This window comes from Panthera pardus, unplaced genomic scaffold, assembly GCF_024362965.1.
Source record: "Panthera pardus isolate Hobbes unplaced genomic scaffold, ASM2436296v1 HiC_scaffold_13, whole genome shotgun sequence".
NCBI classification, from domain to species: Eukaryota; Metazoa; Chordata; class Mammalia; order Carnivora; family Felidae; genus Panthera; species Panthera pardus.
In genome coordinates, this window is record NW_026526688.1 from 54,799,865 (window position 1) to 54,822,239 (window position 22,375).

Here is a 22,375-nt window from a genome sequence, read left to right on the forward strand (position 1 = left end):
TTTTTATTCGCAGCACTTACCACTCCTGACGATACACATGTTTATTTGTTTCTTGTATGTCTCCTCCATTACCTGGACCGTAGTAGGCACTCAGTATACATTTCTTGAATGAATGATGATGATACTAATAGAGACGTGTTTGGCTCCTGGATTTCCCACACGGCAGTAGTAAGAAGGCACAGTAGTAAGAAAGATAGGAATCGGAACACGTGGTGTCGTAATGGCCGTAGCACGTCACCCAGTAGTAAACAAGGACTTGAATACAAGCATAAAACAAAAACGAAAATGAACTACATCTAACTTACTGAACTTTAAGCCTAATGGAATACCATTATTTTAAAACCTGGTGAGGTGATTTGAATCAGAAATACCTCTATATGTTTCCTACAAATAATGAGCCATAAGCAAACTTGAACCACACTGACAGACACTTCACTCGTCTTACACCTTGGCAAATTCTGCTGAGGCTTTGGGAAGAAGCTTTTCATTGCTCAAGCAAGGAAGTGCAAAGTGTTATGCTCTCTCTTTTCAGGAATAACGCCTTATGTCAGTTAAAACAAGATTTCTCTGTGCCTGTTGATATCTTTCTGCTTTCGTGGGTTACTTGTGTTTTCTTTCTACTTTCTGCTCCTTTTCACTCCTGGCACAACCCAGACCAAGCACATGGAAACTGGTGGCTCCCCAGTCATGGGGAAAGTTCCAGACAATACCTGAGAGACAATAGCACCAGTGAGAGGTGGAGATCAGTAATAGAAGATTTTGGGGAGATGCGGAGATTGTGATTCAGAGTTGCCAAAAGCTGTAGTCAGAGAAAAAAAACAGGAAAGTTGAAACTCTCTCTCAAAGTATCAAGTGACAGAATATGGAGAAAGTTTACTTGATCACTTATTCATCAAGCACATTCCTGGTACTGGACTTAAAAAAGATGACAAATACATTCCCTTCATTTGGAAAAAGGCAGACAAGTACACAGGTCATTATTATATCAAGTGATAAATGCTAAGTTTTGTAGAAGAGCGTAAGAGGGAAATGGAACCCAAATAAGACTTTGATATAAGAACAGACTTGGAGGGGCACCTGGATGACTCAGTTGGTTACACATCAGACTCTTGGTTTCAGCTCAGGTCATGATCTCATGGTTCGTGGGATCGAGCTCCACATCTGGTTCTGTGCTGTCAGCGCAGAGCCTGCTTGGGATTCTCTCTCTCCCTCTTTCTCTGCCCCTCCCCTGATCATGCTCTCTCTCTCTCTCTCTAAGGTAAAGAAACTTTTTTTTTTTAAGAAAAAGAATGCATTTGGCTTGTAAAACCTGTTGTGCATCTATCTGTGACACATTAGGTAAATTACTTAAATTCCCCAAACTTTGATTTCCTTTTGGGAAGGAAGAAAAAAAGCCATAAAAAAATGATTTAAAAAAAAAACAGCTAAAATATATATTTTGTGCTGAGTGTTTCTGTTTCCCTCTGGGTACTGCTTATACTTTATATTTATGTGGCATTATCAATATCACATTTCCCGACTTTGTGAGGTACAAGCTGGTATTCCTACATCCCATACAGAGAAACAAAGGTAGAAGTGTTTGGTCAGTAACAAAGTGTCATTCTGCAAGACCAAGAACTCATCCGGGAGGTTCCTGATGGAAACTCCTGCAGTGGAAAAGGGACGGCACTCAAGAGGACAGTCAGCAGATGGGAAGATAAGAAATGTGTGATCAAATCATTCTGCCCAATGGAGAATTGTTCGTGGCAACGTATTAGTCTGACCCTTTCAGGTGCATCTTGCATCCTGAGAGGAGCTTGTCAAATAAGAGAATTAAGGAAAGATGAGAGCAGTAAGAAAAAACAAAACAAAACAATAATATTATTCCCAGGTGAGATATCTGCATGTTAACATCTGAATATTATTCCCAGGTGAGATATCTGCATGTTACCATCTGAAACTCTATTGAAATAGAACAAAAGACAGTGAATGTGACCCCAGCATCGAATTGGGGAACAATCCTCCTAAGGTAGCAAGTATGAACTTAGACCTAGAAATTTGGATATCATGCACTAAAGGACATTGAGTACTTTGGGGAGTTTCTTAATGGGAACCCTCACTAACACTGGCTTTATTTGTAATAACACTGTTTCTTAAATGTCTCAAATGTCCCCATTACTGCTATGATACTCCTATAACAATGATTGCCATTTATTGAAGGAACTGCTGTGGGCTAACCACATCATTCTTATAATGATTTTATGGGGTAAAATTTATTTTCTTCATATTATAAATAAGGATATCTGGCTCTAAAGAAATTACTTACTGGGGCACTTGGGGGGCTGAGTCAGTTAAGCATCCTACTCTTGATCTCGGCTCATGTCAGGATCTCACAGTTCACAAGTCTGAGCCCCTCCTCAGGTTCCATGCTGATGGTGTGGAGCCTGCTTGGATTCTCTCTCTCTCCCCCCGCCCCGGCCTCTCCCCCTCTTGCTCGCGCTCACTCACTCCCTTTATCTCCCTCAAAATACATAAATAAGTTTAGAAAAAAGAGAAATTACTTACTCGTCGTCATACAAGTATACAAGTATTAGGTAGGTTGAGGGGTACGAATTTGCTGACATTCCACAATTTTTTAGTCTCCAAAAATGGCAATTTCATAGGGTCAAACGCTGATAAGTGGAAGCCCCCTGTGCAAACTAGACCTGACTTGGGTAGTCCATCACTGTGGAAGACACTTCCCCACAGAGTGAACCCTGGTATGAAACTGAATACCCATGAGACAGAGAAGGTAGAAAACCTAGCAAGGGTGCTCATAGTGCCATCTATTATTGAAGTCATCCACCACTGCACACTGCCTTCAGTGAAAAGGAATTTTGAAACTCCATGACTTTATAGATGAAGAATTTAACCTGCATTTTTATGTAAGCACCTTTCTTTGGCTTTATGGAAGATGTAGGTTTAAAAATTTCTTGGTAGTGTTTGACAGATTCTGAACATTATTCACACACATGAAGTATATTTATTATGAGGAATACCACTGAGAATTTCTCCTAAAATTCTGTCCCTAAAAGGAAAGATATGTTCCGTAACAATAACAGAGAATACATGTAAGATAAGCTGACTATGGAGATCCTCGGCAGATTTATGCCATTGCAATAATGGAAAAGGTTTAATTTAATCATGCAGGCATTTCTATTAGCATGGTGTCGGCTGAAAAAATAACTTTTAAGGAAACTCATAAAGCATTTCTGATTTGCAGCAGATTTAACCAGCTTAACTACTAAGTATTTTTCTATATTGTCTAATATATTTAAAGATTCTAATTTTCATTGACTGACTACCAGAAGCATGATGTGTATCTAAATGTAACTACTTATTATCACCCAATAAGGAATATCTGCCACTAAAAACTAGAACCCCCTGCCCCCATAAACAAATTATCTTTATAATATGACTCGGAACCTCTTAAAAGGTATTACCACATGGATCTTCCTGTTATTTTTTTTTTCAACAAACCATTTTAAAAATTAGAGTTTTTCCAAAGATTATGTAAAACAACTGTCACTAATTTATATATGAATATAAGAATGTTATGAGAATTTTAATTCAGTCTATTAAATTATTTAATTCAGTTTATTTTTATAACAAATATTAGCAAACCCTCAAAATGCTTCATTAATTATCATGGCTTTGATCCTATGGATTGTTAATAACAATGGGGAGAGGGGACACGTACTCACTGCTTGTTGACTACCTATTCTCCGGGATTAAAACCTTGACCTCTGAGAATTATTTATCATTCCGCCTGAGAGGTGGTCACACCTGGGGCGGGTTCTGTTTACTCTAGTTGTCCCTCAGAAACCATGGGACTACATGCAAACATTGTTTCCTGATTTATAAAATAGACCTTACCCGTTATCTCAAACGTTTACTTGTGAATACAGGGTCATGTTCCCTTCCAATTTCATAAAATATATAAAAACGAATGCTTAACTGTTACCTAACTGAATTCCAAACAACATGGTTTTTTCCACTACTAAGTGAGCAAGTAGCACGATTTTTCCCCACCTTTACTGAGATATAATTGACATATAATACATAAGTTTAAGGTAAACAAAATGATTATTTGATACACCTAAATATTGCAGACTAATTACCATAATGGGGTAGTTAACACCTCCACCATTTCACATAATTACATTTTGTTTGTGTGTGTGTGTAGTGAGAACATTTAAGATACACTCTCTTAGCAACTTTTAAGGATACAATATAGTGTTGTTAACTTACAGTCACCACACTATTACATCCCCCGAAATTATTTATCTTATAACTGAAAGTTCACGCTTTTTTGACCAACATCTACCCATTTCCCCCACTCCCTTCCACTCCCAATCCCTTGCAACCAGCATTCCATTCTATTTCTCTAAGTTCAGCTTGTCTAGATTCTACATATAAATGATATCATAGAGTGTTTGTCTTTCTCTGTTTGACTTCTTTTACTTAACATAATGCTTTCACGTTGCTTCCACACTGTTGCAAATGGCAGGATTTCTTTCTCATGTCTGATAGATAGATGATAGATGATCAGGTAGATAGATAGGTAGGTAGGTAGATAGAGCTATCACATCTTCTTTATCCATTCATCCATAGACAGACACTTAAAGTTGTTCCATATCTTGGTTATTGCCAATACTGTCACAATGAACAAAGGGATGGGCGTATCTTTTTGAGATCCTGATGTCCTTTCCTTTGGATGTATACCCAGAAGTGGAATTTCTGGATCATATGTTTGTTATATTTTTAATTTTTTGAGGAACCTCCATACTGTTTTCCATAGAGGGTGCACCAACTTTACATTCCTGCCAACAGTGCACAAGGGTTCCCTTTTCTCCACATCCTCACCAGTACTTGCTCCATTCTAATAAGTGTGAGGGGATATCTCATTGTGGTTTTTATCTTCATTACCCTGATGATTAGTGATGTTGAGCACCTTTTCATGCACCTGCTGGTCATTTGCATGTCTTTTGAAAAAATGTCTACTCAGGTTCTCCACCCATTTATAAAGTAGATGTAGTTTTTTTTGTTGTTGTTATTGATTTATATGAGTCCCTTATACATTTTGGATATTAACCCTTTATCAGAGAGATGGTTTGCAAATATCCTTTCCTATTTCATAAGTTGCATTTTCATTTTGTTGATTTTCTTTCTTTCCCTTATTTCCCACACCACCTTAAAGGAGTTGCTTTTAAGTAAAATTCAGCATGGCATAAAATATAATCACAAATTTGTAAATCTAAATTCAATTTGAAGAACAAATCACAGGAAAAGGGTAGAAAAATTACTTCTAAAATTTGGGGGAAAATGTATTTTCAGGGTATGTACCTCCCTAGTATAACCCAACATACTAACAATGTCTTAACTTCAATTTTTTATACAATTAGGTCATCAACCAACTACAAGTCCAAGTCTGACCTATTTTATAAAGGATATGTTTTATCTCATATTTGATCATTAAAATGAAGCTTCAAAGTGTAATGGAAAGAAAACTACATAATAATGTGACACTTTAAGTTAACGCTTGTAAAATATAATTTAACACCATATCACACCAGCACTTTCAATTTTCTTTCTTGTGCTATTAGCTGTATCCTAAATAAACTAAAACAGAGCTAATTTGTGGTATGTACTAATCTCCATGTAAAGTAGTGTAATAAGTTTAGATGAACTTGTTTCAGAAGCAGAAATGATTACTGCCACAAAGTAAAAAGGGAGAAAAGTGAAGCCCTCTTAAAACTCTTTTTGTTTTGAATGTTGTCATGGTTACTAAGAGAAATTTAGGTTTTGAGGACTTTTTCTTATGATCAATTTGGTGGTGGCTGAAGGAAAAGGATTGATGAGGAAATTCTTTTACAAACATCTTTTCAGAACCTATCTTTACTAATTATTCCCTTTACACCTAAATTATACTTAAAGTTGGCTGTGTGCAGACTTTTTTTTATCATTTAAGCAATTTTTAGTCATAAACATTCAAACATAGTTTTAGGTTGCATTTAATGTCTAACTGTTCAACCAACATCTAGACTTAAAAACTCCGATTTTAAAATATGTCTTTGGACAAGTTACACAAAATAAGCAAATCGCTAAATAATTCTTAGAGCATAAAGAGCAGAGAATTGTGTTCCATTAATTAGTTCTACAATGTCATTCTTACTTGGAGTGCCTCCAAAATATTATGTTAGGAGGATTTTGAGTTGGGCATTACAAGCCTAGAATGTTTCAGAAAAGGAGGTTAGAGACCATGTAGTCCAACAGTCTCTGTTTTTAAAAATGAGGAGAGTCCCAGAGATGTTGAATAGTTTGCACAAGGTCATATTACTAATTAGCAGCAACGTGGGATTTTAATCAAGGTCACCTGATCAAATTCCATTACATTTTTCACGACACCAAGCTTATGTTAAGAGGTTACGAGAATAGATTGATCCCATTAAAGAGGTTTGCAAAGTGTGTGCCTTAAAGCCCTTAGAGCTACCCCAGGAGTCACAGGAGGGTGAAAAGGAAGATGTCTCGCTTTATATCCACTTTGATCTAATTGCTTTCTCATTTTCCTGTTAAAAAGAAAAAAAACATAATTTTGAATAATGTTTCATATCTAAAAAGATTTCTCCTACCAAAAAAGAAAGTTTGAAAATTAGTTCTCAATTCCGGGTTCAAGTTATATGGAAAACTAGACCTCTTACAATATCAATATGTAAGAGTAATTGAATAAAATAAAATAAACATTTTTAAGGGCTTTTGTGACTTTCTAAAAATATCTTCGTGTCAAAAACACAGAGGGTTTAAAAACCAGGAATCCCCTGGAAACGGTTGTCTGTGTCATAGGAAAAAAAAAATGGCACTCGTGCTAAGATGACAATCTGAAGTAAGGAGGTAAAATTGATAAGGTCGAACTTGTGAGCTTCCTTCATTGAATTGAGATGTTCAGAAGACCGTGCCCAGCATGAAAGGGGAGACTATATAAAACAATCTGTCCTAGATAGAAAGATAAAGATCATCTACATCTGTGCTCTGAGTGGGGAAAAAAAATATTTCCACTGAAAACGTATACCCATTGTCTGGACCTCTTGCACATTTGGGTTTTGGGTGTCCTTTCAACATAATCTTAGAGCATTCAAGCTGATAAATTAATATATAGACTGTCCCTGGACCAGTGATACTCACCGGTAACTTAGCAGAAACTTTAAAAAAAAATGACTTTCAAAGGACACATTTTCAATCTAGGATGAACAGACAAAAGCCTTTCAACAGGAGTTCACAAACCAAAATTTAAAACATATAAGAAACAACCCACCATGTGTGAGAATCAGTAGAAAGTCAAATAGCCAATTTGAATTTTCAAAAATCTCAAATAATAGAAAAATTTAATAGAGGCTATAAAGTAAGTAAAATTAAAATGACTAAAAACAAAACAAAATAAAACAAAATGACTAAAAGAGGGGATAGGAAACATAAAAACAGACCACTAGGTTAAACGGACAGACAGATTTGGAATCTTGCAGAACTTCCAAATATAGTTTAAAAAAATTTTTTTAATGTTTATTCTTGAGAGAGAGAGAGAGAGAGCGAGCATGAGTGGGGGAGGGGCAGAGAGAGAGGGAGACACAGAATCCCAAGCAGGCTCCAGGCTCTGAGTTGTCAATACAGAGCCCCATGTGGGGCTCGAACTCAGGAACTGTGAGATCATGGCCTGAGCCACAGTCGGATGCTAAACCTACTGAGCCACCCAGTCGCCCCCAAATATAGTTAATGCAAATAAAAACACAATAGGTTAAACAGAAGATTAGAGACATTTAGAGAAAGAATTGCTAATCTAGACAATCAATATGAAGAAACTACACAGAATGAAAACAGAAACATAAAAAACACACAAAATGTAACAGAATATTTTGCATGAAGACACAATACAGTAAATAACTGGAGTACCAGAATAGAGAATAGAAGAAGTAGGTATTGGAACTATTTGAGAGACAATGGCTGAGAACATTTAGAGCAAAAATTTAGAAAGTGAGTTCTAAGCAGAATTTAAAAATAACAACCAAGGGGTGCCTGGGTGGCTCAGTTGGTTGGGCGTCTGAATTCAGCTCAGGTCATGATCTCGTTGTTCGTGGGTTTGAGCCCCACGTGGGGCTCTGTGTTGACAGCTCTGAGGATGAAGTCTGCTTCCGATTCTGTCTCCTTCTCTCTCTGCCCCTCCCTCGCTCGTGCTCTCTCAAAAAGAAATAAACATTAAAATATTAATAAAATAAAATAAAATAAAATTAAATTAAATTAAATTAAATTAAAATAACAACCAAAGCACCAGTACTCCATATATGAGAGAAAAACTATAGAACACCTAAGATAAGAAGAAATTATTAAATGTAATCAAAGAGAAGTGAAAGGTTATCTGTAACAATTTCAACAATAGTCCATAAAACAATGGAGTATTCAAAGATCTGACACAATAATAAATATTTAAGAACATACAAAACTATTATAAACTATATGCTAAACTCTTACTCACGAGTAAGGGTGAAAGAAACTCAGTTTCAATCATACACAAATTGAGTTTGTCTCTCACAATCCCTCATTGAATGAAAGTTAACACCTGATGAAGAAGGAAACTGAATTTATAAGAAAGATGGAATACAACAAATAAAGACACATAAAAAATCGCTAAATATGTGGGTAAATCTACATTAGTATGGACTTTATAAAATAATAATTATTATAACGACTAATTTCCTGGTTATTAAAATAAGGTGAAACTAAAATTTTGTAAAGCAGCATTATGTAAGATACAGGAAGGTGATAACAATTTAAACACACTAAGATTCTTCCATATTTTGAAAGAAGAAAAAAGTAGTCATTAATATTAGACATTTGAAGGCCAAATATTCATGCCAAATATGTAAAGTGTCAAAACAAAAAAAGTCTAGTTATGTGATGTTTAAAAGCCACGTGTCATACAGAAACAAAATGGCTAAAATTAAAGAAATAAAAAAGACAAACCACAAACTCTAACAAAAGCAATCTGAACACACAGGAAACATTATACTCAATAGTGAAATATTGAAAGCTTTTCCTCTAAGACCAGGAACAAGGCAAGAATGCCCATTTTCACCACTTCAATTCCACATAAGACTTGATGTTCTAGCCAGAACAATTAGGCAAGAAAAAGGAATAAGAGACATCTAAATTGGAAAAGAAGAAATAAAATTATCTATTTGCAGATGTATGATCTTATATATAGAAAATCCTAAAGATACCACAAAAAAGCAATTAGAGCTATTCATCAGGATACAAAGTCAACATACAAAAATCAGTTGCGTTTCTGTACACAAACAATGAAAAAATGAAAAAGAAATTACAAAAACAATTCCATTTACAATAGCATCAAAAAAGAATGAGATACTTAGAAATTAGCTTAACCAAGGAAGTGAAAGCCTTGTACAATGAAAAATACAAAACATTGCTGAAAAAAATTAAAGAAGACAAAAATAAATGGAAACATATCCCATGTTTATGGATTGGAAAACTTAACAATGTTAAAATATCTATTACTACTCCCAAACAACCTATGGATTCAATGAAATCCCTATCAAATTCCAATGTCATTTTCAAAAAACCCATATTAAAATTTACATGGAATCTCAAGAGACCTTGAATAGCCAAATAGTCTTAAAAAAGAATGAAACTGGGGGGACTCACAATTCCTGCTTTCAAAACTTACTACAAAGTTACAGTTATTTAAACAGTCTGCTATTGGTGTAAAGACAGACATATGAACCCATAGCATAGAATAGAGATCCCAGAAGATAACTCTCACATAAGCAGTCAAATGATTTTTGGTAAGTGTGCCAAGATTCTTCAATGGGGAAAGGACAGTGTTTCCAACAAATGGTGCAGGGAAAACTGGGTATCCGCATGCAAAAGAAATGAAGTTGAAACCTTACCTAACAGTATACATGGAAATTAATTCAAAATGTAACAAGGACCTAATGGAATACACACAAAAAACAAAACTCCTAGTAGAAAAAATGGGGGGGAAAACTTCACAATATTGGATTTGGCAGTGATTTCTTGGATATGACACTAAAAGCAAAGATAAGGAAAGAAAAAAAAAAAGATAAATTGGACTTCATGAAAATTAAAAAGTTTTGTTCACCAAAATGTATCATCCACAGAGTAATAAGAGAATGGGAGAAAATATTTGCAAATCATATATCTCATAAAGGATTAATAACCAGGATGTACAGAGAACTTTTAAAATTCAACAACAGATGGGTGGTTCAGTCAGTTGAGCATCTGACTCTTGGTTTCAGCTCAGGTTATGATCTCCCAGTTTTGTGAGTTCAATCCCCATGTTGGGCTCTGCACTGGCAGCAGAGAGCCTGTTTGGGATTCTCTGACTCCCTCTCTCTCTCTGCCCCTCCTCCACTCACACTGTCTCTGTCTCTCTCAAAATAAATAAATAAGCTTTTAAAAAAATAAAATTCAACAACCAAGAAACAAACAACCCAATTCAAAAATGCACAAAAGACTTGAGTAGGCATTTCTCCAAAGAAGATATACAAATAGCCAATAATCACATGGAAAGACGTTCAACATCACTAATCAATGGGAAATGCAAATCAAAACTACAAGGCACCACCTCACACCCATTAGGATGGCTAATACTGAAAGAACAGAGAACAAGAAGTATTGATGAGGTTATAGAGAAATTGGAACCCTTGTGCATTGTTGATGGGACTGTAAAATGGTATAACTGCTGTGGTAAATAGTGTAACAATTCTTCAACAAATTAAAAGTACCATTATCATATGATCCAGCAATTCCACCTCTGGGTGTGTACCCCAAAAGTATTGAAAATGGGGCCTTGAAGAGAAGAGATATTTGTACACCCACATTTATAGCAGCATTATTCACAAAACCAAAAATGTGGAAGCAATCCAAGTGTCCAATGATGGGTGAATGGATAAGTAAAACATGGTGTGCACATTCCATGTATATGCCATGGTGTGTACGTCATTGACATGCATGCCATTCATCCTTTAAAAGAGAAGGAAATTCTGCAACATATTACAACACAGATGACACTTGAGGACACTTGAGGACCCGAGGACATGTTAAGTGCAAAAGCTGGTCATGAAAAGACAAATGCTGTATGATTCCACTTATATGAAATGCTTCGAATAGTCAAAACCATAAAGACAGAAAGTATAATGGTGGTTGTCTGGGGCTGTGGAGAGGAGAATGGGTAACTATTGTTTAATAGGTACAGATTTGCAGTTTTACAAGGTGAAAAGTTATGGGAATGGATGGTGGTCGTTGGTTGCACAACATGGTGAATGCATCTAACCCTACTGAACCACACATGTAAAAATAATTAAGATGCGGGCACCTGGGTGGCTCAGTCGATTGAGTCTTGATTTCAGCTCAGGTCATGATTCCAGGGTCAAGGGACCAAGTCCCTCATCGGGTTCCATGATGAGTGGGGAGTCGGCTTAAGATTCTCTCTCTCCCTCCGACCCTCACCTCCACTCTCACACTATCTCTCTCTCTCAAGTTAAAAAAAAAATGGTACAGATGGTAAATTTTATGTTATATGTATTTTACCACAATAAAAAAAAGAAAAGAAAAACTTGAAGCAATTGGACTGGCTATGCTCCTATCCAACAAAATAAGCTTTAATGAAAATATATTACTATTGGAAAAGGACATTTTTCTCTCCAAATTTGTGAGTTTTCTATAAATCTTATTGGGGTTCATTCTAGTATATACAAGCACAATATCTTTGAGTTAATATCTAGATTCTTAGAAGGTCTAGTAGCTATGGAAGTGTTTGATAGTCATGCCCTAGGATCCTGAGAGTTATTTTCATTGGTCTATAAGTTTTATGAAGTACCACCTTAGGTCTTTTAGAGACTTTAATTAAAAAATCTAAATTTGCTCTGTTCTCTGTTCTGAGGCCATGTCTTACCTTGAGGACACTTTGATGGCAAAAAAACCCCAAAAAACAAAAAACAAAACTATTCTTTACCTTTTACATTTCTTCCAAATTCCACTTAAAAAACTGAATAATTTGCTCTTTAGTTCATCTCTGTCTTCTCTCAAGAAACCCTCAATACCTTTTGGGATGAGCACTGGGTGTTGTATGGAAACCAATTTGACAATCAATTTCATATATTGAAAAAAAAAAAAAAAAGAAAGAAACCCTCAATACTCTCCCTGGAAATCTTCTTAGCTATATCACCAAGGTCATTAAGTTGATTTCTCTCTTCTCATGAACAATTCTACCAAGAACAGTTCTACTAAACTTTCCACCACTCCATAAGAGGAATCTCACTTTTTCCATTAACAGTCATTTCACTTTCCCTCAGGCCTTCACTGACAGCCTGCCTCCTGAGGCCCTTTAGACTTCTGCTAATGTGTTTTTGGATGCCCTTTCAATTTTCACCAAAACTCATTTTGAGATTTAGCTGCCACCTCTGTCCAATACCAAAACCAATGCAACATGTCTTAGGTTTTTATTGCAGCAACATCCCACCTACAGGTGTGAAATTTTGACCTATTCTAAAACTTAGTGACTATCCTGAAACAGCAACAATCATTGTATTATCTCTCATGAGTTCTTTGGGTCAAGAATTTATGTGGTAAGGAGCCATCTGTGTGGTTTTCTCTCAGGGTTTTTCACAAGACAGACAATATGCTTGGAGCTTGTGCATCTCTTCATGTAATCTCAGGGCTTTCCCATGTAGTTTGAGCTTCCTCACATCATGGCAGCCTCAGAGCCTCAGCACTCCTGATGTGGCAGCTCAGTATCCCAACATTAGTCTTCCAGCAAACAAGGAAGAAGTTTCATTGCCTTTTCTGACCTAGCCTTGCAGTCACATCTGCCACATTCTATAGTTTACGAATGAGACAAAGATCCTCCCAGATTTGGGTGGAAGAAAATTTGTTTCCACCTCTTACTGGAGGAGTATAAAGACTCATTCTCAAACAGGGAGTGGGACGCTACAGCCTGTGAGCCAAATCCGGCCCACTGTTTGATAATGTAAAGATTTTTTTTTAACCACAAACACACTTCACTCATAAATTTCTGTAGTCTACAGCTGCCTTTGTATCACAGCAGCAGAGCTGAGTAGTTGCAATAGGCACCACATGGCCCACCCGGCTTCAACATTTACTAGCTGTCTCTTTACAGGAAAGTCTGCTGACCCCTGTTCTAGAGGAATGAGTGGCACAGGAAGTATGGTTGTGGCCATTTTTGAAAAATACAAGCATGGTAATTTTGTAACAAACACATTCATTTCTCAGGGTGCATGAAAAGGTCTCAAGGAGTAAGTGAATGAAAGCTATGAAATTAAAAATTGAGGAAATGTAAATTCAATTTTGTCTTTGAAAAAATAAGTTACTCATTCACAAAATTCAAGGTGGAATATATACCATCCAAAGCTTTGGAATAAACAAAGGCAGATAAAATAGGTCTACAGAGGCATATAAAAAACAAAAGCAAAACAGCAAATGGAATAAATTAAGGGACGGGAGTAAAATCAAATATCAGTTATTACAATAAATATTAATGGGCTAAAGATCCCAATTAAAACATAGACTTTTTAAAAATATAAAAAATTTAAAAATATAACTAGAGGTATCTTGTAAGACATACACTGAAAAATGAAAACACAGGTTTTACAATAAGGAGACAATATGTCATAGTAATTAACAGCAACAGCCTTTGAATTTAGATAGTTATTTGAATTCTGACACTACCAATTAAATGCCTTTGACAGGTTATTTTCTCTGTGATTTTTTCCTGATGAGTAAAATAAGATTAGAGTATCTACATAATATCCTGCCATGAAAGCGAAACAAAATGATGTATGTAAAATGCTCAGCATCATGCTTGGTAATATTAAATGCTCAATAAATAAAATGTATTCATTACTAACAACAAAAAGATAGGGAAAGATATATGATGTATATTTTTACTTTAACATACTGGTTGTATTTGCAAAACACAGTATGAAAAGCAGTATGGCAATACGTGTCAAGGGTCTTAAAAGTTCATGGCAATGGGATATATCAAAGAAATAATAGTTACATACTGAGATATTTGTTTCCAAGTATATTAACCACAGCTATTACTATTTATAATAGTAAGAAACAGAAATAACTCTAAAGCTCCACAGCTGAGGCATTATTAAATTATAACATATAATATGCAGTTAATAAAGATTATATTACCAAATGTTATTTCGTGGCATGGCTCATATCAGTTAAAATCAACTTCACCCTTCCAATTTTTCAGACTACAACACTCGACTCCTCTTTTGGATTTGAAATCTGACCTATTATTCCAAATATGACATCGCTTCAAACCACAATGAATTCAACCCTTTCTTACTACTTCCTCTGCTACCACCCTAATCCAAGCCACTATTCATCCATCCTGAACTATTACAATTGCCTCCTAACTAGTCTTTCTGCTTCTGTCCTTTCCCCCCTCTCTTGAAACAGAAGCCAGAGTTATCCTGTTAAAACCTAAAGCAAACCGCATCACTCCATGCCCAGAAACTTCCATATCTTCCCCTCTCAATAAGAGTAATAGCTGAAGAACTTACACTATGACTTTGCCGACCCTTCCTAATTTGTGTTCCCTTCTGATATATCAAACCTGCCAGGCACAATCCAACATTTCTAATGCTTTTGAAGAAAAATATCCCATAATCTCCCAATCCACATGGATCCATCCCGCAGATCCGTAATTTACTTGTGTGAAGCCATTTTGCTCCAATCAGGAAGTACCCAGTACTCTCTTATTTCCATAAAATATCAGTGGGAAACTCTTCAGTCAACTCCTTGTTTTCCACATCCACAAAGGGCAGAGACAAACCTAGAACTAATTATTGTTCCATGAAGAATTGTACTTGTGGTTTTTCCACTTATGTCTGAACAAGTGTGTTCGTTCCCAGTAGTCTGAGAAGTCACAATAACAAAACTGAACATTAATAGTCATCCTGTGAAGACTTTGGTCTAAGGATAGAACATTAAATAAATTTGCTACACTCACTAGGATTAGATGATATCACTTCTCAATTGGTGGAGAGTAGGAAACTGAGCTGTGCTTTTATTTTATTTATTTTATTTTTTAAGAGAGAGAAAAAGCATGAGTTAGGGAGGGACAGAGAAAAAGAAAGAGAGAGACAATCCTAAGCAGGCTCTGTACTCTTAGACACCCTTAGACACTCTTTGACACATGGCGCTCGAACCCACGAACCACGAGATCACGACCTGAGCCAAAGTCGGATGCTTAACCGACGGAGCCACCCAGGTGCCCTGCCCCCCGTGCTTTTAAATAACAGTTATCTAAAATAAATAAATACATACATACATACATACATATCAGTCATCTATCTTTATTATTTATGTGTTCTTATGCATAGAAACATTTTTTTGTTGTTTTACAAAGTTCTAGCCTTCCAGTACTCTTCCAAAACTAAACAGCCAACCAGAAACTCTTAGTGATTATAGTTATGAAAGATACAATTAAGACAGTAGATATCTATGTTATCCTGAATTTATACAAAAATTGAAATAAGGATGATCAGAAACTGACTAACATACCACCAGGGTAATATGTGACATCTGATTTCAACTATTCTATTTTCACAATAAAATGTTACTCTAAGCTTGGTGTCTTAAATAGGGAGGGAGAGAAATTAACAACTCCCTGTCCAGACAACAACCTGACTTCCTTTTCTGCCTAATGATGTCTTAGGTCCTCACATCAAATTAGAACCAGTTGATTTATAGCCTGATATGTTCTCCAAATCAGGCAAGTCTCACGTTTTAAGTTTTGCTACTAATGAGTACAGTAAAAATGCACAACAAAGACTTACTTGGTGGACAGAACAATAGTTACCAAGAAGGTCTTTGTGGTCAGGGATCTCAGACACTTTTAATTCTATTTCGGCACGTAGCTAAAATCTGCATAATCTTCCCTGTAGCATTCTAGGTATTAAAGCTGCTCTGAGGCCCATTGAACACTGTGGAAAATTTTCCCAGTAGATCAGCCCATTTGCAGAACCAGGTGTTTCTGTAATTGTGACACTGTGAAAAACATTCATAGCGCTCTAAGGTCCTTTAAATCTCTCTTTCCACCTGTGCTTTCTGGTGGAGTCCAGTGGCTGCTCATGCTTTTCAGAGATCTTGTTTATGTAGGTGTGTTTCTTTGTTTCTGAATTTATTTTGCTCCATTTTAAAGAGGAAAATTTATAGAAAAAGATTTAACAAGCCGATGCTGGGAGTCACTCACGTTTCAACCAGGTGCACTCCTAATGCGCAGGTGTAAACCAATGAACAGGTAAGGAAAGCATGATGCCGTCTCTGAAGGATTAATTGTGTACGTCCATAATGAATGTATCCCAAGGTGCGTTTTAAACATCTGTTATAAATTAAAGTATTTTCTTCCTTTTCCCCCCCTGTCTCTAGTTTCTTTCTGTCATTTGTATACACACAGTAAGCATAGCCTATATTTGGATATCATGGGAATTAATATCTCTTATTCATTATTAAATATAATTTTATAGAAATTTTTATTTTAAGATAACAAACACATTTTTAGTTTTCTAAATAAGTGATTATTTTTACATTTGAAAATAGCTTGGGGCACCTGGGTGGCTCAGTCAGTTAAGGGACCGACTCTTGATTTCTGCTCAGGTCAGGATCTCATGGATTCATTGGCTCGAGCCCCACATTGGGCTCCGTGCTAACAGCATGGAGCCTGCTTGGGATTTTCTGTCTCCCTCTCTCTCTGCCCCTCCCCTGCACATGTGCTCTCACTTGCTCTCTCTCTCTCTCAAAATAAATAAACTCAAAAAAAAAAGAAAGAAAGAAAGAAAAGAAAATAGCTTAAGAGTATTATATTAAGGACATGTCTTAATTTCTTAATCCTTTTTTCTCCCCTTCACATTAGATAGTAATACAATCATTTCACCCAGGTCCATGCCTTGAAACTTCTTTCAAATAGGATAATTGGTCAACTGTGTCACTCAGATTCTTCATTCTGAAAAATCCATCATTAAAATTCAATTTCTAATCAAAATAACTTTTTCTAAAATATTCATTTCAAATATACTATTTTTTTTTCCTGTGGTTCATACCTGAGTGCATGTTAGATATTTACTTTTCCAAATAATTTATAATAAAATAATACATATAGGAATGAAAAAAGTGTCATCTTTGAGTGAAATTTAATACAGTGCTAAGTCTAAATAAAAACCTTTCTTCTCACAATTTATGTAGGTAAAAATGACTTTTTGAAGACTCCAACATTTATATCTACATCAGTGGCATTCAAAAGAAGAGGGATATATTTTAATTACACTGACATTTGCGAACATTAAAGTATTTAGCAGCATTCATTCATTCAACAAACATAATTGCGTCCCCATTACAGTATTAAATTTGGGTGTCTGATCTCCTATAGTTTGTAATAATGGAACCTGTTACTTTTCATTCAAGTATTTTGAACTTTACATAATTAGTAATAGGAGAATCCCTGAAGTGCAGAAAATATGAAGCCATCAGTGTTTGGGAATTTGAAGGGAGGAGGCTATGGTCGTTGCCTCTGGTTTTGTGGTTTGGGTTGGTTTTGTTTTTTAACTTGATTGAAATTTATTTTTTCAAAGCTCTAGAGGCTGCAGGTCTAAGATCAAGGTGCCTCCAGATTTGGTTTCTCCTGAGGCCTCCTCTCTCCTTGGCTTGCAGACATCCATCTCCCTGTGTCCCCACATGGCTTTTTCTCTGCGCACATATGCCCTTGATGTCTCTTCCTCTTCTTTTTTTTTTAAATTTTTTTTTAACGTTTATTTATTTTTGAGACAGAGAGAGACAGAGCATGAACGGGGGAGGGTCAGAGAGAGGGAGACACAGAATCTGAAACAGGCTCCAGGCTCTGAGCTGTCAGCACAGAGCCGGACGCGGGGCTCGAACTCACGGACCGCGAGATCATGACCTGAGCTGAAGTCGGCCGCTCAACCGACTGAGCCACCCAGGCGCCCCATCTTCCTCTTCTTAAAAGGACACCAGTCTTACTGGATTAGGGTCCCACACATATGACCTCTTATAACCTTAATTACCTCTTTAAAGGCCTTACTTCCAAATAAAGTCACATTGGGGGTAGAGCTTCAACACAGGAACCGGGGTGGTGGAAAGGACACAATTCAGTCCATGATCATAATACAGAGTGGCTGGAAAGAACAGAAGATTTGTATTTGGAAGGTACACGTTTTATGAGCTTTGTGCAAATCATGTAACTTCTCTCTTTCCTTGCCTAAAAAGTGACAATAAATAGTTTATGTCAAATGACTTGTAATTACTTGACCCATTTTTTTTTCAAATTGTTTATGGGACTTTCTACTGGCAAAACTTTCTATTGGCACAGAGGTAACAGAAAATGAGGCTCAGTAAGTTAAAGTGAAATAAAGAATGCCATTAGAACTTTAGAACTCAAATCAGAGGTTACGCATTGGCAGTCCCAGGGCCAGAAACAGCTCACAGGCTGGCTTTTGGCCTGCACAGTGTTGAAAATTTTTTAAATTAGTTGCCAACTTTTAAAAGTCAATTGAGTTCATATAAAAATCTGGATTTCCAACTTAGCCTCTTTCTAAGCACGGTGGTAATAGACTGGCCCAGAGGATCAAGGTCGCCAGCAGGAATATGGTTTCCCCATGGAGCCACGATCCCTATTATACCTGCCCACTGGCAATCGTTGGTTATTATCACATTCGTGCTGTGATTTGACAGAAATATATTTATTACTGGGTGGCTCAGCTGGTTGAGTGTGGACTCTGGATTTCACCTGCGGTGGGGAGACTGAGCCCGTGCTGGGCTCTGGGCTGTATGAGGAGCCTGCTTAACATTCTCTCCCTCTCTCTCTTTCTCTCTCTCTCTCTCTCTCTCTCTCTCTGCCCCTCCCCCAAATTAAAAAAAAAGGATTTGAAACTTCCATGAAAATGGATGGAATAAATAAAAGAAATGATAAAAAGCTACAAGAAAGGAAAGAATGGACATAAAAATATCCTCTCAATAATAACACATGTAAATTAGGGGGTCCCTGTTTACGCTTGTGTATATTTTGATTCTCACCATAAAAATAAACCGCACAGCTATACAAGCACACTCACTTCCAACAGGCATAGCCTCCACATGGATAGATTAAAAGCCTCTGTGTTCGAATGAACATTTTTTCTAGCAGTTTCTTCAGCTGTTGTTATGATTAAACTGTTAGCTCTGCCCTGTGGACAGTACTACCACTGAACCCACTTCATGCACTTGGAAATGAAGATGAATGTTTCTGGGAAAATACGACCCGACTCTGATGGACTCCACGGAAATAATCGACTTGAGGCACGCAACCCGCACATTAGAGGCTGAATGGCTGGTTTGGAAGGAACGGAGAGGAACAGGCTTGCCCGGCCGCCCTGCACTGACTCATAGCTTTAAACAAGGCCTTGAGTCAAGGCTATCGGGCCGAGAGCTGCTGTTTCCCTGGCTCCCGATAAGCCTGACTCTTTTTATCCAGAGGTTGGGCCTGTGATTTAACATAGCAATGACAGCGATAGTTATCCCCAAAAACATCCTTAGCAACTCTTTTCTAATACAAATCACTTATTCTTTGTGAAAGATGAGTGAGTCATGCAAGGAGCAGCCTGCCCATTAGTGGTACATTGTTAATTTGCTCTTTAATTAGTTTAGTGGCATATAATTATTTGAGGTCAAATAATAATTAAATTTTTGTACACTCCTTCTTTTCCTGGTAAATTACCACTGGACCACCCTCCGTGATAAAGGATCTCTAAATAACACACAGGATGCTTGCTGTATAACACAAGGAAGTGTGTGATTTTTCCCTACAAAAGTCCCCTTGAAAAAAAAATTCTTCATGAAAAGAATCACTGTATCATTATTGATTAGAACTCTCCTTTTAAGAATAAAAATCAACAAATAAAATTATAATATACTTTATCCTTCTAACTGAGTCATCTGAAGAAAACATAAAATGCATCAGTTTTTATGTTTGTTATAAATAACTAACATTAATTAGACTTATAAATATTAAAATGAGCTTTCCTTTAGAGAACTCTATCTACCAAGAAAATGTTTAGGTAATACATGAAAGTAAAGTTGGCTTCCCCAATTACCTTAAATTAAATAAATTATCTAAATTATCCTCAGCACATTTTTTCCAGAAGCAAGCGCTACATGGCTATTTAAGATGATTCAGCTCAAAATTTCAAAGTTCTGCTTAAAAATTAGAACCTAGAACTTTATTTTCTCCTTTTGACTTAGGGATTAGAGATCTCTGTTTATAATAATATTAAATATTTTGAATATTATTGAAAGAAAATAAAATATAAAAAACAAACTTAAGAAAAGCACAATTAATATATTTATTATAAGCAGTGAAGACTGAGAAAGGCTGTCTTTGAATTTAAAAAACATGGACAAAAAAGTCCTTTCAATTTTTCACCTATAAAATTATATTCTTGAAAGTAAAAGTTGGGTCTCCACCATGTTGCATAAATTAAGAGCTCTGAGTTGATTGAATATAAAAGTTGTGGTATATACCATAATCTTCTCTGGAAAGAAAATATCTTACCCTAAAAATGTATGTTGATTACAGTGGCATTTGTGGAATAATTTCAACAGGCACATTGCTAATGATTACCCTTACTGAGCTCGAGCTTCATAGCTTCTGTCAGATATTAGAAAAGAAAGGTCTCAGGAGGAAACTTTACAAAAGAGAATAAAACACAACCCCATCTAGTCATTAAAATAAGTCTTATAAGGACCTTTACCAGCAAAGCATTTTGTGAGATTTTTTTTTTTCACTAATGTAGACTCTTTGTACAGAATTGGCATGAATTAATGGGACTTCTCAATAAGCATGCCCGTGTGTGCATGTGCACACACGCACACACACACTGAAAACTATGGCCAGACAGTAGTTACAGCAGTGAAAACAGATTTTGTTCAGAAACAACTGCAGTGAGGAAAAGAGTTCAGGATGGAACCAGCTTATTTCTGAAAACAACAAGAAGTAGGGATGTACAAGCCAGGGAGCAGGTTGGGGTAGGGGCCGATGTCAGTGGGTAGAAAATCATGAAGAGGAGACATCAAAAGTAGGGGGACTTTTTGCTGAACTGACCTAACAGGATTCTTGCTGACAGCAGGGCAAGCTGATCAGACATCACTGAAGAGATGGTAGGGGATGAGGAATTTGGCAGATATCGAGGGTGATCAAATATCAAAAGTGGGGCATTCTCTCTAAACTAACTGAGCAAGATATGTGCTAAAACTGGGCTCCGCAGACTCTCAAGGATGGGGTAGAGATAAAGGTCTAGTCAGCTTCAGGGGTGCCTGGGTGGCTCCACTGGCTAAGCGGATGACTTTTGATTTCAGCTCAGGTCAGGATGTCGTGGGTTTGTGAGTTCGAGTCCCGCATTGGAATTGGAATTTGGAATGAAAGGTCTTTAGGACAGCATTGGGCCCCATGGTGACAGCGCAGAGCCTGCTTGGGATTCTCTCTCTCCCTCTCTCTCTCTGCCCCTTCCCGGTGTCTCTCTCTCTCAGAATAAATAAATAAACTTTAAAAAAAAGAAAAGAAAAAGAAGAAAAGAAGGCCCAGAAGTGTTGAAAAGACCAGTCAAGGAGTCTTTGTACACACACACACACACACACACACACACACACACACTTACATTTCCAGATAATTATCTACATGTAGAATTAGCCCATTTACAGGGGGGTTGGCAAAATGCACAATAACCCTGCTGGCCATGGTCAAGCTGAGGCTAATCTGAACCATTGTGAATATTAACTTTGACAAAATGAACTAGCCCCTAACTGAATAGAGGCTAATTTTGCTCTGTTGTCCTACTGTCATGTAATCAGAACAAAACTCTCAAAGCTTAACAGATTTCTTCTTTATTCTGTCTACCATAAATCAAAGATAACTGTACCATTGGTAATTGATATTTTGAATGATTTTCAATGACAATAAACTGCTTTTACTTTGAGGTAAAGCTGGTTTCCTTATTTGCCAAAAAGGAAGGGAAGGGAAGGGAAGGGAAGGGAAGGGAAGGGAAGGGAAGGGAAGGGAAGGGAAGGGAAGGGAAGGCAAGGGAAGTTATAATCCTGTATATAAGGCTTGAAGGGTGCCAGAATGTGCCACCCCAAAATATGGGGATTATTTTGAGCTAAAGTCCATTGAGAAACAGTAGACACAGGAAAAACTCCTTTAAAAAAGGCATAAGTTTTCCTTTTGTAAAGGAAATTTACATTTATA